General features: G+C 44.7%; 1 protein-coding gene across 9 annotated transcripts in view; it reads right to left on the reverse strand.

The window, feature by feature from the left end:
* Positions 1 to 18214, reverse strand: part of LOC124721404 (protein O-linked-mannose beta-1,2-N-acetylglucosaminyltransferase 1-like) — a 2183308-nt gene that overhangs the window by 83766 nt on the left and 2081328 nt on the right. The window lies entirely within an intron of this gene.

Genomic DNA, 18214 nt, shown 5'->3' on the forward strand with positions numbered 1-18214 from the left:
ATTGAAAACCTGGCAAAAGGGGAAAATGCAAGGAAATACAGCTGAACCTCTAGCTTTTGCTCACTGATGTCAGTACTTGGCGACGGAATGATAATCTCAGAATGTACTAAGAGTCCCAGAGCCGAAGTTGCTGAAGAGTGCTAGCAGTTCCTGCTTGGTACGCATTACAAAACCAAAGTCTGTGCAGTTATGTCCTGCCGTAAGAGCGAGTTAAGGCAGCACTCCAGCAAGGTCTGAAGTGACGAACAACAGAGAGGACCACAGTTACATTCGGTGGATAACACTTTACGTGCCAACAACCTGAAGATTGGTGCGGAAATTTGTGGGAATGAAAGAATAATCAGTTTCCTCGTGAGGCGCCATGTGCCGGAGTAGTAGTGTTTTGGGTCGAGGTTGTGCACTGCGATTGGTCGATTGCCCTGCATTGTGCGCAGATAATAACATAACACCGTCATGAATAATAATTACACTTGGCGTTACTAAACAAATATCTTTATATTTTGGTATTGGCAATCTCTTCATTTAAAACTTTTTTGTAGTTGGGTAATCCGTGCCATTTCTGTCTATCTACTCCATAGCCCAGTATCATTCTTATTTTTCTCTTTTTTCTATATTTCTTTTCTTTCTATATCTTTCTTTTCGTATAAATATTAGTAAAATTAAGTAGCTCTGGTTTTACAAGCCGTATAGTAAACTATTTATAAAATACGAGAAAGTGTACTTAATGTGCAGGATGGTAATAGTTAAACTTTCGCTACCTGAGCTAGTGTAACCAGAAAACTATTTGCCGTATGGATACCAATCTGTACAGAATGATGTTCAGACTGTGGGCTGCAGGATTTGCGATGTTAGTAGTGTTTGTGTCATGATTTGTCGTTAGGCGCCGGTACTGGTAAGGCGACGTTGGGTTGAAACACAAGCATCAGTGTGCGTTCAAGTTGTAGACAGTCAACGTGAGTCTGGACAAGGTGAGGAGGGATTTACTCATAAGGCGGTTTTACCAAAACAAGAGCGACAGTGCTGCTATCTTCCCGAGTATCGACTCATGAAAGGAATACGGAGGGGTCCTCTTCCCGCAGCGTGGTTGAAGAACACGATTCGGAAGTTCAAATTAATTGGCGATTTCGGAATTGTTTCAGGGATAGGGCAACGGCCAATTTCGCCACAAATTGTTGAAGAAGTTACTGCTGTCATTGCTGAGAATGTTGGACGCAGTGTGCGATCTTCAAGTAGTGCACGAGCTGTGCTATGACAGCTGAACATTCCATGGTTCACTATTCGGAAAGTACAGCGAACAATTGTGAAATTGTATATCTAGTGTGGTTCCAGTCTGTTGTGGATGGTCGTCAGACTGAGCAACGTTTGTAACCGGCAACGTAAACATGGAACAGAATTAACAACGGTTGCCTTCTATGTGAAAATTAAAATGTGTTTCATTCAATGGTTTATTCGTTATTTCTCTTCCGCACGTCCTTACAAATGTTTCCACAATGTTTCATTGTCCTACGATCACTCGTTTTTAATGTAGGCCCTCCGAAGTAGCGAAAGTTTAATTATAATCACCCTGTGTATTGCAGATCGTAATAATAAAAAAATAATAATAACAATAATAATTGTGAAATAACGCCTGCATTAGTTTCTAGGAAGTGTAAAAACAGCAATTAATGAAATAAAATAAATGCCATGGGCTTTGAAAATGACGTAACGCGTGTATAAGAAAATATTTGCACTAGCAACGATTAAAGCCTTCACAGTGGGCGACGGTAATCTATGGAGACGTAAGTGTTACGGACACTTAAAAAAGGAAGAGCAAATCCGTGTGGGAGGCTGTGCATGCCACATGATTCATTACAGCTGTGGGAAAAGAGAACAGATATAGTCTATTTCCACCTTTATGCAAGTAGCAAAAAGTCTTCATTCTTCTTATGGTTGTGTTAAGGTAGAATACTGTGTTAAAATAACTATTTTTTATGTAGTCAAATCTGAACATTTCTAAAACGCACAAACAACCAAATGTTCGTGAATTTATTTGAACTGCAGAGAGCAGAACATGTAAAAAAAAAAGTAAAAAGCTATGTAACCACTGAGATTTCCGCAGTCACTTTTGAAATACTGCCCGGAAGCGTCTGTTTTGGGGACGAGGAGCGGAGAGTAGTCCTTTGACAATTCCAGTCGGCGCCCGAAGAACCTAAAACAGTCGGCTCCTGGTAATGATGCAAAAAATTCATGTACAGAGAAGTTAGAAAGGAAGAACGAGAGCCACTAAACTCTCCGAAAGCAGTACACGAAACAAAAATTACGGAGCTTTTACACCGTGTCTTGAAAAGGAACACTAAATATGTGTGGGTAACTCAAAATGAAGTTCCTTGCTGAGCCATACGTATGCGATGCACGCACTGACTGATGACGCGACTTTCACTTGCGACTGTTCAACAAAATCACACTCCAGTGGTTCTATAATAATCGAAATTCCTTGATTGACATACATTTTCCAACACCGTTTCTCTGTAAATATTCGATGGGTTAGATTGCAATCAGTTAAACCCATCTGATTGCCTACGGAACCGTCGAATAGTGAACACATTAATATATTTAATATGAAATGCGCTTCCGCTATTATTGAAAGGTATTTCCTGCTGATATAAAACAGTGTGTGCTTCTTCGGCATCACTGGAAAGCAAGACATTTTGTGTGTTACACGGCGATTAAATCTAAAACACCGCGGCGGTCACATTCATTGAGCATCAGAATTACTTTATCTTATTCCATTAAATTTGGACGTGTCCCGGTAAGAGCAATACGATGTCTACTAAGTAAACAAAAAGGCAACAGATCAGCTGGACCCTTGAATTTTGAAAACAGTTATCCTCTAACAAATACAAAAAAATAACACAGAATACCTACACGTCCTGTCGTGGACAGTGTTTTGTCATTGGGGATCTTAGAATTTGTGGAAAACGGAAAACTGATACTTCTAAGGCGTGACGTATTTGCACAGGGCACTGCCAGAGGGCACTAATTCAAAGCATCTTGCTGCGGGCGAAGTACGAAAGATATTGAGCATGAAAAGATTTAGTTCATAACCGTATTTCACAATATGAAAGATTGGTTTTCGAATATCATTTTGGGTTAGGATGGCAACTAAGAACAAAATAACTGCAATTAACTGAATTTAAGTGATATCGTTCTGTGGGCTTGTAGGGGACTGGATGGTCTTTCAGAAGAATTGGCCTTGAAGTTAGATATGAGTTGTCAGATGCGATCAGTGTTGGTGGCGGAAGGGAGGTAAGCATGCTCATTGCACAGGCTACGGACGGTAACGGTTTGCAGATGCACACCTGAGTCGCGGCATCAGGCGAAAAGCCATTGTCGGTCGCATGGCGATCGCAGCACAAATTAGGATGAATGTCTGCACATGAATTGGTGTTCAACAAGAAGCACGTGGAACCATATGGTAAGACTATGTTAAGAGCATGCGTGCCGTTTGGGAGGTATTTTCTCACTCTTGACTACCCCGTAGTTCAAATGGTTCAAATGGCTCTGAGCACTATGAGACTCAACTGCTGAGGTCATTAGTCCCCTAGAACTTAGAACTAGTTAAACCTAACTAACCTAAGGACATCACACACATCCATGCCCGAGGCAGGATTCGAACCTGCGACCGTAGCGGTCTTGCGGTTCCAGACTGCAGCGCCTTTAACGGCACGGCCCCCGTAGTTCAACTCCCATGGTCTAGTGACCGATGAAACTAGAGGTATCAATGGCACAAACATGTGTTTAAAGATGAAAGAAGATTTTGTCTTGGCATCATGAAGCTCATTTGCGAGAGCACCATCTATAAGCAAGCGCAAGCTACCGCCGTGTGTCAAGCAGCAGAGTACAGGACCAACTCCGGACATCATGGTGTGGCCTACTATGACGAAACACCTTTGATTATTATTGTTGAAGGGACGACAGAATACACTCAGAACATCATCCTAAAGTGCTAGGGAGATGTGCTCTCCCTGAAGTATAATTTCCGCGCACACATTTCTCGGTTTGCTCGACAAATTATCCAAGATATTCGTCAAATGTTCTGACCAGTGCTATGAACAATCCATCTTGAGACTAAGCATGTGTAGGATCTGACAGTATAGCGTCTGGTATTGTCTGATTTGATCTACTTTACCAACCACATCCCTTCACCATGTGCGACAACAAATGGATATAACATAGCAGACTGTCTACCAAGATGATATTCAGCACTTCTGTGGTGGTATTTACATACATCTGAGAACTGCACTGAAGCTACAGGAGGTTGTACAAGAAAATTAAATTGTTGTGCGACACGTCTTCCCATAGGTGTATGGCCCCGTGATTATTGTATGATATTACAATAGAATTTCATCCATGTTGGGTTATTACGTAAGTGATTTCATTTTGCACTAGCGTATAATTTTAAAAAAAGTCTAATTATTCAATTATTTTTGAATCGGAGTCAAAATTAACACCGCAAAGCGCACCCATAAATAGCTTGATGCACTCTCTCTTTTGTTAATTTACATTTTATATGAACATTTAAACAACTATAATTTCATACTTTTTGATGGTGTTAGTGGAGGTGATTTGACATTTCTTTCCCCCAACCTGCCAATGAACTGGCAAGCGTGTAACTATGTGTGGACGACTGATTTAATGCATTTATGTTGTATGAATAAGTATGGAATGACAGGAGGGAAATAATGTTCAAATGTGTGTGAAGTCCTAAGGGACCAATCTGCTGAGATCATCGGTCCCTAGACTTACACACCGCTTAAACTAACTTATGCTAAGAACAACACACACACCCATGTCCGAGGGAGGACTCGAACCTCCGGCGGGAGGGGCCGCGCAATCACTGACATGGCGCCTCAAACCACGCGGCCACTCCGCGCGGCGGGGAAATAATAAAACTTCGTGTCGGCGCATGGTCTATTCCCCTCAGACAGAACCAAGGACGCTGTGAAAGTCAGCATTCCGTCTAATGGGCAGATCACCTAGGACACCATCTTATGCCCTACCATCATAAACCCGCAAGAGGTTAAATACACTCCTGGAAATGGAAAAAAGAACACATTGACACCGGTGTGTCAGACCCACCATACTTGCTCCGGACACTGCGAGAGGGCTGTACAAGCAATGATCACACGCACGGCACAGCGGACACACCAGGAACCGCGGTGTTGGCCGTCGAATGGCGCTAGCTGCGCAGCATTTGTGCACCGCCGCCGTCAGTGTCAGCCAGTTTGCCGTGGCATACGGAGCTCCATCGCAGTCTTTAACACTGGTAGCATGCCGCGACAGCGTGGACGTGAACCGTATGTGCAGTTGACGGACTTTGAGCGAGGGCGTATAGTGGGCATGCGGGAGGCCGGGTGGACGTACCGCCGAATTGCTCAACACGTGGGGCGTGAGGTCTCCACAGTACATCGATGTTGTCGCCAGTGGTCGGCGGAAGGTGCACGTGCCCGTCGACCTGGGACCGGACCGCAGCGACGCACGGATGCACGCCAAGACCGTAGGATCCTACGCAGTGCCGTAGGGGACCGCACCGCCACTTCCCAGCAAATTAGGGACACTGTTGCTCCTGGGGTATCGGCGAGGACCATTCTCAACCGTCTCCATGAAGCTGGGCTACGGTCCCGCACACCGTTAGGCCGTCTTCCGCTCACGCCCCAACATCGTGCAGCCCACCTCCAGTGGTGTCGCGACAGGCGTGAATGGAGGGACGAATGGAGACGTGTCGTCTTCAGCGATGAGAGTCGCTTCTGCCTTGGTGCCAATGATGGTCGTATGCGTGTTTGGCGCCGTGCAGGTGAGCGCCACAATCAGGACTGCATACGACCGAGGCACACAGGGCCAACACCCGGCATCATGGTGTGGGGAGCGATCTCCTACACTGGCCGTACACCACTGGTGATCGTCGAGGGGACACTGAATAGTGCACGGTACATCCAAACCGTCATCGAACCCATCGTTCGACCATTCCTAGACCGGCAAGGGAACTTGCTGTTCCAACAGGACAATGCACGTCCGCATGTATCCCGTGCCACCCAACGTGCTCTAGAAGGTGTAAGTCAACTACCCTGGCCAGCAAGATCTCCGGATCTGTCCCCCATTGAGCATGTTTGGGACTGGATGAAGCGTCGTCTCACGCGGTCTGCACGTCCAGCACGAACGCTGGTCCAACTGAGGCGCCAGGTGGAAATGGCACGGCAAGCCGTTCCACAGGACTACATCCAGCATCTCTACGATCGTCTCCATGGGAGAATAGCAGCCTGCATTGCTGCGAAAGGTGGATATACACTGTACTAGTGCCGACATTGTGCATGCTCTGTTGCCTGTGTCTATGTGCCTGTGGTTCTGTCAGTGTGATCATGTGATGTATCTGACCCCAGGAATGTGTCAATAAAGTTTCCCCTTCCTGGGACAATGAATTCACGGTGTTCTTATTTCAATTTCCAGGAGTGTATATACTGCAGGCCAGTTTGGCATAAACTGCTGTCGAGGTACTGTTCCCTGCCTCTTTCCTCCTAATATCATTCAAATTTTGATAATGAATACGTTTTCCGCCACTAGGATTCGAACAAGCTACTTGTGGATACATTAGAACCATGTTACAGCCGTTGGAAACTAGCTCACGGCATCATGTTTTAATTTTACACTTACTGAAACATCGACATAGTTTTGTATGACATTTTTGCTCCAATTTGTAAGTAGCTCTGTTTGCCTAGTTTCACACTTTGTTGTTTTAAGTGCGAACTTATTTATCACCCAGTGACAAACAAGCTGTGAAAACGATCACTTGGCTGGTTTCAAAGTCATAAGATATCCTACAGAGTGAGGATGTAGTAAATCGATTTTAAAATTGCTATAGGAAGACATAATTTTGGTTCATATTAAATCTAAAATCTTGCAAATCATTACATTTTGTGTTAAGCAAAACAAACTGGCTACTAAATTAGTAAGAAACTGTTGTTTTCTAGGAAAAATACTTAAAAAATTAGAGAACATCAATGTTGTAATATTCATTAGCGAGATCTCTAGTGGTAACCATATCATTACAATGGTATGGTTCCTGTAAGAGAGAACCCAGGTTAATTGTGTGCTGCAGCTATGTACAGACGTTGGGTCTTGCATGAATCTGTGGTGGTCAGAAAGCTGTAACATTTATAAGTGTACAAGTACTAGTGGAATACGGCAATGAAGATAAAATAGTCACAGAAAAAAGATTTAAGTTGGTGAGCCTAATTTATGCTTCAAATAGAGATTAAATATACACTACTGGCCATTAAAATTGCTACACCACGAAGATGACGTGCTACAGACGCAAAATTTAACCGACAGGAAGGAGATGCTGTGATGTGCAAATGATTAGCTTTTCAGAGCATTCACACAAGGCTAGCGCCGGTGGCGACACCTACAACGTGCAGACATGAGGAAAGTTTCAAACCGATTTCTCGTGCACAAACAGCAGTTGACCAGCGTTGCCTGGTGAAACTTTGTTGTGGTGCCACGTGTAAGGAGGAGAAATGCGTACCATCACGTTTCCGACTTTGATAAAGGTCGGATTGTAGTCTATCGCGATTGCGGTTTATCGTATCGCGACATTGCTGCTCGCGTTCGTCGAGATCCAATGACTGTTAGCAGAATATGGAGTCGGTGGGTTCAGGAGGGTAATACGGAACGCCGTGGTGGATCCCAACGGCCTTGTATCACTAGCAGTCGAGATGACAGGTATCTTATCTGCATGGCTGTAACGGATCGTGCAGCCACGTCTCGATCCCTGAGTCAACAGATGGGGACGTTTGCAAGACAACAACCATCTGCACGAACAGTTCGACGACGTTTGCAGCAGCATGGCCTATTAGCTCGGAGACCATGACTGCGGTTACCCTTGACGCTGCATCACAGACACGAGCGACGGCGATGGTGGACTCAACGACGAACCTGGGTGCACGAATGGCAAAACGTCATTTTTGCGGATGAATCCAGGTTCTGTTTACAGCATCACGATGGTCGCATCCGTGTTTGGCGACATCGCGGTGAACGCACATTGGAAGCGTGTATTCGTCATCGCCATACTGGCGTATCAGCCAGCGTGATAGTATGGGGTGCCATTGGTTACACGTCTCGGTCACCTCTCGTTCGCATTAACGGCACTTTGAACAGTGGACGTTAAATTTCAGATGTGTTAAGACCCGTGGCTCTACCCTTCATTCGATCCCTGCGAAACTCTACATTTCAGAAAGATAATGCACGACCGCATGTTGCGGGTCGTGTACGGGCCTTTCTGGATACAGAAAATGTTCGACTGTTGCCCTGGCCAGCACATTCTCCAGATCTCTCACCAACTGAAAACGTCTGGTCAATGGTGGCCGAGCAACTGGCTCGTCACAATACGCCAGTCACTACTCTTGATGAACTATGGTATCGTGTAGATGCTGCTTGGGCAGCTGTACCTGTACACGCCATGCAAGCTCTGTTTGACTCAATCCCCAGACGTATCAAGGCCGTTATTACGGCCAGAGGTGGTTGTTCTGGGTATTGATTTCTCAGGTTCTATGCAGCCAAATTGCGTGAAAATGTAATCACATATCAGTTTTAGTATAATATATTTGTCCAATGAATACCCATATATCATCTGCATTTCTTGTTGGTGTAGCAATTTTAATGGCCAGTAGTGTAATTAAACTTTCGCTACTTGAGAGGGGTCCCATGAAAAACAATTTGTGGCGCAATTCCCAAAACCCCAGTTCAGTGTAACCTCCGAATCATGTTCTGCGACCCTGGTGAGGGAAAAGGACCTCTCAGGATTCCTTCAGTGCGTCGATACTCGTGAAGAGCAGCAGCACTATTGCTCTTGTTTTGCCAAAACAGTTTAACAGTAAAGCCCTCCTACCTTGTCTGGACCAGTGTTGACTCTCTGCAACTTTAATCCACACTGATGCTCGTGTTTGAACCCTACGTGGCCCTGCCAGAACCGACATTTAATGGCAACGCACGACACTACTAACAGTGCAAATCAGGGCTGGCGCAAGCCCAAGTACCGCCCCCTCCCCCCCGCCACCATTTTTTTTCTTTTACAAAACGTTTGTGGAATTTTATTTAAACAAATCTGCAGGAAATGTCAGCAATCAATCGCAATTTTTGTTTTTACTTTTCAGATCTACCTACGTTTCGGCCACTGAGTGGCCTGTCTCAAAGCTTTTAATATGTACTTACATCTAAACCTTCATGTTGATAGTTACGTTCAGCATGACGGTATGGATGTAAACATAACTCAAAGCATTGAGAATAGCCACACTGTGCCCGAAATCTATGTAGATCTGGGAAATAAAAACAAAAATTGCGACTGATTGGTGACATTCTCTACAGATTTGTACAAAACAGTCGCTGGGCACCAGCTCAAAAATGGAGTCAAACCTGATTCAATTTGCTTTAAATGTTCAGAAATGTAAAGTTGTGCGCTTCACAAAACGAAAAAAATGTAGTATCTTATGTCTATAATATCAATAGTCACATTTGTAACCGGTCACCACCTACAAATGCCTAGGTGTAACACTTTGTAGGAATATGAAATGGAATAATCGCATAGACTCAGTCATGGGTAAAGCAGGTGGTAGTCTTCGGTTTATTGGTAGAATACTGGCAAGGTGTAATCAGTCTACAAAGGAGATCGCTGGCAAATCACTTGTGCGACCCATTCTGAAATATCGTTCAGGCATGTGGTTCAAATGGCTCTGAGCACTATGGAACTCAACAGCTGTGGTCATCAGTCCCCTAGAACTTAGAACTACTTAAACCTAACTAACCTAAGGACATCACACACATCCATGCCCGAGGCAGGATTCGAACCTGCGACCGTAGCAGTCGCGCGGTTCCGGACTGCGCGCCTAGAACCGCGAGACCACCGCGGCCGGCTCAGGCATGTGGGACTCGTACCAAATAGGACTAGCAGAGGATATTGAACATATACAGAGAAGGGTAGGACGAATGGTCACAGGTTCGTTTGATGCGTGGGATAGCATCACAGAGATGCTGAAGAAACTGTACTGGCAGACTCTGTAAGATAGACGTAAACTATCCTGGGAAACGCTACTAACAAAGTTTCAAGAACTGGCTTTAAATGATAACTCTAGGAACATACTAAAACCCCCTACATATCGCTCACATAGGAATCGTGACGACAAGATTAGATTAATTACAGCACACACAGATGCACTTAAAAATAATTCTTACCGCGCTCAGTACGGGAATGGAACAGGAAGAAATCGTAATAACTGGTACAGCGGTATGTACCCTCTGCCACGCACTTCACAATGGTTTTCAGAGTATAGATGTAGGTGTAGATGTAGAGTGGGCGCGAGTAACTAACTTTTAACTAGTTAAATTGGAATCATGGTGTTCTCGCGCTTGCATGAATTTCAGGAACTACATCTTATTCAACTCAAAAAATGTTCAAATGTGTGTGAAATCTTATGGGACTTAACTGCTAAGTCCATCAGTCCCTAAGCTTACGCACTACTTAACCAAAATTATCCTAAGGACAAACAAACACAACCATGCCCGAGGGAGGACTCGAACCTCCGCCGGGACTAGCCACACGGTCCATGACAGCAGCGCCTGAGAACGCTCGGCCAATCCCGCGCGGAATGAACTTACAGTTAACGTAAATAAAAAAATTTCAATGATTGTGAACAGATAATGTATTCAACGGAAAACAAAATATATTTATAATTTAACGATAATTTAGTTTGAACAATAATATTTACAATAACTATTTAATGTTGAACAAAATAAGAAACAACGCAGTAAATAACCAAGACACTGATCATAATATAAAAATTTAAGAAAATACGAGACAAATCGAACCTTCCTGGCTTTTGCTTGTGCAAACTCTTTCACACGATCTGTGTAATTTAAGTCCTCTGGAAGCTCGCGCTCAATCGATATTGTTGCAAGATCATTCAAACGAGTTTGGCTCATCGTTGATCGGAGGTATGTCTTCATCAATTTCAGTTTTGAGAAACTCCTCTCTCCACTCGCAACTGTGAATGGGAGTGTTAGGAGAATTCTCAGAGCAATAGTAACATTAGGGCAAAAATTATGTCTTCCTATAAACTTCAGAGCCTCTTTTGGACCTATTCCAGGTTTCAACAATGTTGAAAGCAATTTTAGTCCTTCCCTCAACTCCAGTGCATCAATGTCGCTTGACTCATGATCTTGCAAAATCACTGCGAGGTTTCTACACTTGGAGTTCAGTCTGTCAGCAGGTGCATTCTTCAGCGCGCCGATGTCGTAGAGAAAATCAAAATAATCACAATGAGATTTCAGTTGATTGACTCTCTCATCCGAAGATGTGGTTACTATATCTAATAGATAACTGTAGAATTCAATCTTGTAACGTTTTGTTGTGTCATCTATTGTCTTATCCCTTCCTTCATAGGTAAAGTGGGCTTCTTACTTCGTCGCCGGGAAACACTTATCCGTGTAACTTTAGATCTTCTAGCTCTAATTCTGTAGCTTGGAATCCGTCAAGAAAGAGATAAACTTTTCTTCTGTTCTGTAGGTCACAAAATATGCTTTCGTTTTTTCAAGCATTTCCACGGCCTCAGAAACATTTATGTCAATGGTCTGGAGGGTCTTCCTGGCGACACTGATGTGAAACAGAACGTCGTACCAGATTACCAGAGAAGTGAGAAAGGTGTAATTTTTTATTTGATTCGCAAGTGGCATTGCTTCGTGAGCGGTCATGCCATCGAATTCTTCTGATACCTGAACCAGTGCATCATAAACGCCTCCAATTTGAAACCTCAGGGGAGTAAGTGCATCGGTGCGACTTTCCCACCTAGTATCACTCAGTAGCTTCAGCGACAGGTTAGGCATATACTTCTTCGAGACATCTCAACGTCGAACGGAGGACGAGAAGAAGTCATACAAGCGTTTCACTGTCGAAAACATGGAAACAGCATATTTAGAAGATAAAGCGGCAGCGTTTACAACAAGATTCAATGAGTGACTGCTGCATGGTACATAAAATGCTCTCTTGTTCATGTCTGAAATTCTTTTCTGGAGACCAGACTTCTTTCCTTTCATGTTTGCTCCATTGTCGTATCCTTGCCCTCTCATACTACACAATAGGATTTTTTTATCTTCCAAGAACTTGAGTACGATCTGCGTCAAAGTGGAGTTTGAAGTATCGGGCACTGGAAGAAATCGCAGCAAATGCTCCCGAATTCGGACATCGTATACCCCGTCGAGTCTTGTCTCCTGGACGAAACGTACCACAACTGTCATCTACTCAACTTTTGAAATATCTGCTGTGCAGTCCAGAATTATACTATAATACTTTATAGATTTCATCATTAATAGAATGCTGTCGGTTATAGGTGATCCAATAAGACGAATTATTTCAGTCTGTGTTTCTTTTTCAAGATAATGTTTACCCTTGTTCTCACCTTGCTTTGTTCTGTGCAGATGCTCCATCATCACAGTGTCGAACTTTTCGAATAATTCAACGAGTTTCAAGAAGTTTCCGTTGTCAGGCTGAAAGAGTGTATCTGCACTTCCTCTCAAAGGCAGACATTGCCGACCCAGGAAATGAATTATTGCTATTACGCGCTCAAGAACATTTTTCCAATGTTCGCTTTCAGTATTCAGAAGCCTCTGATGATGGGCGTCGACAGTTCGTGACTTTTCAGTCCCTCGGAAAACACGATCCACTTTTTATGTGAATTCAAATGTTCGGTAGACTTCCCGTGACTTTCGAGGTACGAAGGAAGGTGCCGCCAGTCGCTTGTACCGTTCTTTGCAATTTTTTCTGCAGATGACGAAAAAAGTTTGCAACAAAAGCAGAACACAGCATCCTTGTTCTTTGAGTACACCAACCAATGTCTATCTGCTTCTTCTAAATTCTTCAAAGAATTGCTGTAATGCACAGGGCTGAAACGCCGGTTGTCCGCGTTTTTTAGGACATTCTTCAGCTCCCATAATGCGCTCGGGAGGACCTCGCATGACCAAAGTCGTCCGAATGCAGTCGATAATAATTTCCGGCCATCTTCCGGGATCTGAGTCAATTGTGTCGTTCAGTTTAGGCTCGCCTTCAATCCCTTCTCCGGTGGTGAGTACCTCGGCTGATGTTCCTCCGGTATTTTCCGAATCGGGTCGCCTAATTTCAGTTCTGCCTGATGTTTCAATCTTGGAGCTTTCGTCACAAAGCAGGTCTTGAGTCCAGACGAGGTCTGTTTAACATGTTGTGGATGGCCCACCGTCAGCATTGCTACTGTATGCGGTGGTCGCAGTACTGTGTTCGTCAACTTTCTGGTCATGTCCTGAAGATAAACATGTAGCTGCAGTAGCTCCACTAGTTTTTGTACTTTCAGGATCTATTTTTCCACCTACGCCACTGCTAGGTCGTTCTCTCTTTGGCTTGAAATATCGTTGTAATGCATGCTTTTGCTTCTTATCGTCATCTTCCTTCAGCGTCCGTCTTTTCCTGTATTCACTGCCAGACAGTCTTTTTCTACCGTCGGTCTGTTTCGATCCAGCCTGTAAAGAACGATTACGTTAAACTAACTGTTGATGTCGGTGTACTAACTTTATTTACAACACACTTCGCTGACAATATCTTGATATTCCACTGCACGTAAACGGAAAATTATATTACTGTAAGATACACTGTGTCAGGAGATGAAATGATAAGAATTGAGCAGCGTGAAATTGAATTTCAGGCGGAATTTCACTACAGACGCAGGTGAAACGGTCAAAGAGTGGGGCGGAAGACAATGGAGAGAGGAAGAATAAGGAGATGGAGTAACATAATAATGTAATAAATACACACTCGTACATCGACGGGTACTAATGCTAGTCGAAATTTATTAACTGACTGCACTGCGGTTGTTCATTTCAAAGAACTGACACTCGACATCTGTTGTAATTTCCATGTGTCACTTCTTTCCTGTCTGATTATGGAATAAGGGGTAACAAATTAGTCATCGCCGTATAAGCTCACAGTAAGTATGTGACCGATGATATGGATAAATGTGTTATCAGGCAGCAATTTCTATGGCATTACGAACAATAGAAAGAAATACGAACTTTGCTAAAACTGTACAACTTTTGTCCAACAGAAATGAGCTCCAGAGCTAGCAAGGAAACCCTTAGAAGCAATGTTCTGTCTATGGATTTTCGTTTTAGAAGGTGTCAAAATTAATGTTTTGTTTTGTGCGGACGAGAGGGCATTGTTGCTTAAATACCATACTTTCTCAGGTTTTCATCAGAATCAAAGCGACCAGTAGTTTCCTAAGATGAGACATGGATTCACATGCATTATGCAGCAAATAAATGTTAGAAAAGTGATAGTGTGCGATTAGTATTGTGAAAAAAAGTGCCAGTCAGAGTTTAATTGTTGTTCATGCAGGGGGAGACAGGTGTTTCATGGCTCAAAAACTAAAACGTCCCACTATCACTCAGAAACGGATAGCAAAAATGTTCAAAAATACGTCGAAACCCAACTTATGCTAGGCTTATTAGCAATGTCTTTATCCCTTGTAATTACTCGCAGCGTATTTACCCATTCGGAATACTTCTATCAATTGTAGGTGTTGACATGTAATGTTCTATCTTTTTTTCCCATGATGCGGGAAGAATAAAACACTCGGAAACTGCCATTGAAGGGCTTAGCAAAATTGCTTCAGGCTTAAGATGTAACCACAGTATCGAACATTGCATTCGAATTTCCAAATTAGATTTCGTCTTCTGCAAAATAAGTTGTGAGTAAATGCACGGCGCGTAACAGGCTGGCAGCGCTCCACTCATAAGAATACTGGCGTGTACGCCAGACTGCTTCCCCCTCTCTGTTCCTCCGGTGTAAACACGACGGTGCTGCCACAGTGGCGAGGAAGAAATTAGTCCTCCTCCCTCCCCTTGTTCAACAGGGGCGTCCGGCAGGTAGTCAAGGCGCCATGCCACAGTTCCCGAAGCCGCTCCCTCCGAGGTTTGGTTTCGAATCCCGAGTTTGTCCAAAAAAAAAAAAAAAAAAAAAAAAAAAAAACAGGGGGGGGGGGGGGCGGTCAGCAGATTTGCCGACCCTCGTTAAAGTGCCTCCTCCCCGTGTGGCCGCACGTTTCGCACGTGCCTTGCGCCGGCCCTGGTGCAAATTTGTCAGAACACAGTCTCAACATCATTCCTATAAAACTGGGTATCATTACAGTAAGTAGCTTTCCATCTCCACTGGCTCAATTAGCGAATGTTTAACTATAACCACCCTTTACATTGCCATCAACAAGATGGCAGTGCTGCATAGATTCGCCTGGAAGGGATTTATAATTCTCATGGAGAGATCAATGGGGCTGCACAGCTCATTGCCACGAGTATACAGAGCGAACGATCTCTGAGATTTCAGTTAAGTACTCATACTCCAGAACTATGCTCTCCCTATCAGTTTCATCCATCTCATTGCTTCCTTCCTCTCCCGTCGTCCCTCGTATGTCATTATCCACAATTCCAACTCCCGCACCTTCTATCCCTCCACCGGCATGCCCCAAGGATCTGTCCTTTCCCCTCTCCTCTATGTCCTGTACACTGCTGATATGCCCAAATCTCCCCCGCCTCTTCATCTCCTCCAATTTGCTGATGACACCGTCTTCCTAGCCCTTTATCCTACCCTTCAATGGTCCCAACGTACCCCCCCCCCCCGCCCCAAGCCCACCATGACCAGTTCACCACTTGGTGCAACCAGTGGTTCCTTCGTATCAACCCCTCCAAGACCCAGGCCATCATCATAGGCAGCACCACCTGCTCCTTTGTCTCCATGATTTCTACCTAACTGTTTATGACTGTCCTATCCACATCACTCCTACCCCCAAATACCTTGGCCTCACCCTCGACCGCCACCTCACCTGGATTCCCTATCTCCGTACAATCCAACACAAAGCCCACAACAGACTCTGCCTCCTGAAACTTCTGTCTGGCTGGACATGGGGACTGCATCCTTCCACCATCCTTCACACCTACAAATCCTTGATCCACCCCATCCTTTGTTATGCCAGCGTTGCTTGCATTTCCATCCCTCCCAGGTTCTATAATGCCCTCCAAATCCACGAGCACCATGCACTCCGTCTCGCCTTCCGTATCTGCCTTCCGTCCCCCACACGCATCCTCTATGACCTCATCCCCTTCCCCTACCTTCTCCTTTTCCTTGAACACATCCACACCCTGTATATTGCCTGCTGACTCGATCCCCCCACCCCCTGGTGTCCACATTCCTCTCCACCCCCAGCCTGTTGCTGCGCCTTTATCGTTGTGTCCTGCCCTCTCTCCATCTCCACGCCCTCCACCTCCTTTCCCAACGCAACTTCCAGCACCTACCCCTCCCAGATGATGAACTTCGCCCTGATGTCTACCCCTCCTACCAACTCTAACCCCACCTCCCTCCTGGCTCCTCCTCAGGGCACTCCTCTCCTCCTCTCCCTTCTCCTGAGTGGATTTCCCCTCCTGGATTATGTTCCCTCTTCATCTCCCACCCTGCCTGTCTCCTGCCCCTAGGTGCACCTCCAGCCCCCTTTTTTACCTCTTCCTCCCACCCCTCCAGCCCCTCCCCACCACACTTTCCTCCCCTCTATTTCCCTGCCCTCCAGCCTCCAGCCCCTCGGCCAGCAGCGGTTTTTTTATTCTTCATGAGTGCTCCATCATGGGGCAGGGGAATGAAATTACAATAAAGAAAAAAAAAGTAATCGTATCTAATGGATATCTCAGAAAACAATGGTATATTGAAACTTCCTGGCAGATTAAAACTGTCTGCCACATCACGACACGAACCATGTATCCTGCCTAACGTGACAATGCTCTTACCGCCTGAACTAGCCAGCCGTGGCTCACGATCCGCCTTCACTGCTTTACTTCCGCCAGTGCTTTTCTCGTACCTTCCAAACCTCAGAGATTTCTCGTATACCTTGCTGGACTCGCAGTCCTGGAAGAAAGGCAATAGTGCCAGCCTGGCACACAGTTTTAATCTGCCAGAAAGTTTCAAAAAAGTGTACACTCTGCTGCAGAGTGAAAATTCATTCTGGAAATAATAGCAGAACATACGGCATAATATAATATTCATGTACAGGGTTATTACAAATGATTGAAGCGATTTCACAGCTCTACAATAACTTTATTATTTGAGATATTTTCACAATGCTTTGCACACACATACAAAAACTCAAAAACTTTTTTAGGCATTCGCAAATGTTCGATATGTGCCCCTTCAGTGATTCGGCAGACATCAAGCCGATAATCAAGTTCCTCCCACTCTCGGCACAGCATGTCCCCATCAATGAGTTCGAAAGCATCGTTGATGCGAGCTCACAGTTCTGGCATGTTTCTTGGTTGAGGAGGTTTAAACACTGAATCTTTCACATAACCCCACAGAAAGAAATCTCATGGGGTTAAGTCGGGAGAGCATGGAGGCCATGACATGAATTGCTGGTCATGATCTCCACCACGACCGATCCATCGGTTTTCCAATCTCCTGTTTAAGAAATTCCGAACATCATGATGGAAGTGCGATGGAGCACCATCCTGTTGAAAGATGAAGTCGGCGCTGTCGGTCTCCAGTTGTGGCATGAGCCAATTTTCCAGCATGTCCAGATACACGTGTCCTGTAACGTTTTTTTCGCAGAAGAAAAAGGGGCCGTAAACTTTAAACCATGAGATTGCACAAAACATGTTAACTTTTGATGAATTGCGAATTTGCTGCACGAATGCGTGAGGATTCTCTACCGCCCAGATTCGCACATTGTGTCTGTTCACTTCACCATTAAGAAAAAATGTTGCTTCATCACTGAAAACAAGTTTCGCACTGAACGCATCCTCTTCCATGAGCTTTTGCAACCGCGCCGAAAATTCAAAGCGTTTGACTTTGTCATCGGGTGTCAGGGCTTGTAGCAATTGTAAACGGTAAGGCTTCTGCTTTAGCCTTTTCCGTAGGATTTTCCAAACCGTCGGCTGTGGTACGTTTAACTCCCTGCTTGCTTTATTCGTCGACTTCCGCGGGCTACGCGTGAAATTTGCTCGCACGCGATCAACCGTTTCTTCGCTCACTGCAGGCCGACCCGTTGATTTCCCCTTACAGACGCATCCAGAAGCTTTAAACTGCGCACACCATCGCCGAATGGAGTTAGCAGTTGGTGGATCTTTGTTGAACTTC

The sequence above is a fragment of the Schistocerca piceifrons genome, chromosome X, assembly GCF_021461385.2.
Source record: "Schistocerca piceifrons isolate TAMUIC-IGC-003096 chromosome X, iqSchPice1.1, whole genome shotgun sequence".
Taxonomy (NCBI): domain Eukaryota; kingdom Metazoa; phylum Arthropoda; class Insecta; order Orthoptera; family Acrididae; genus Schistocerca; species Schistocerca piceifrons.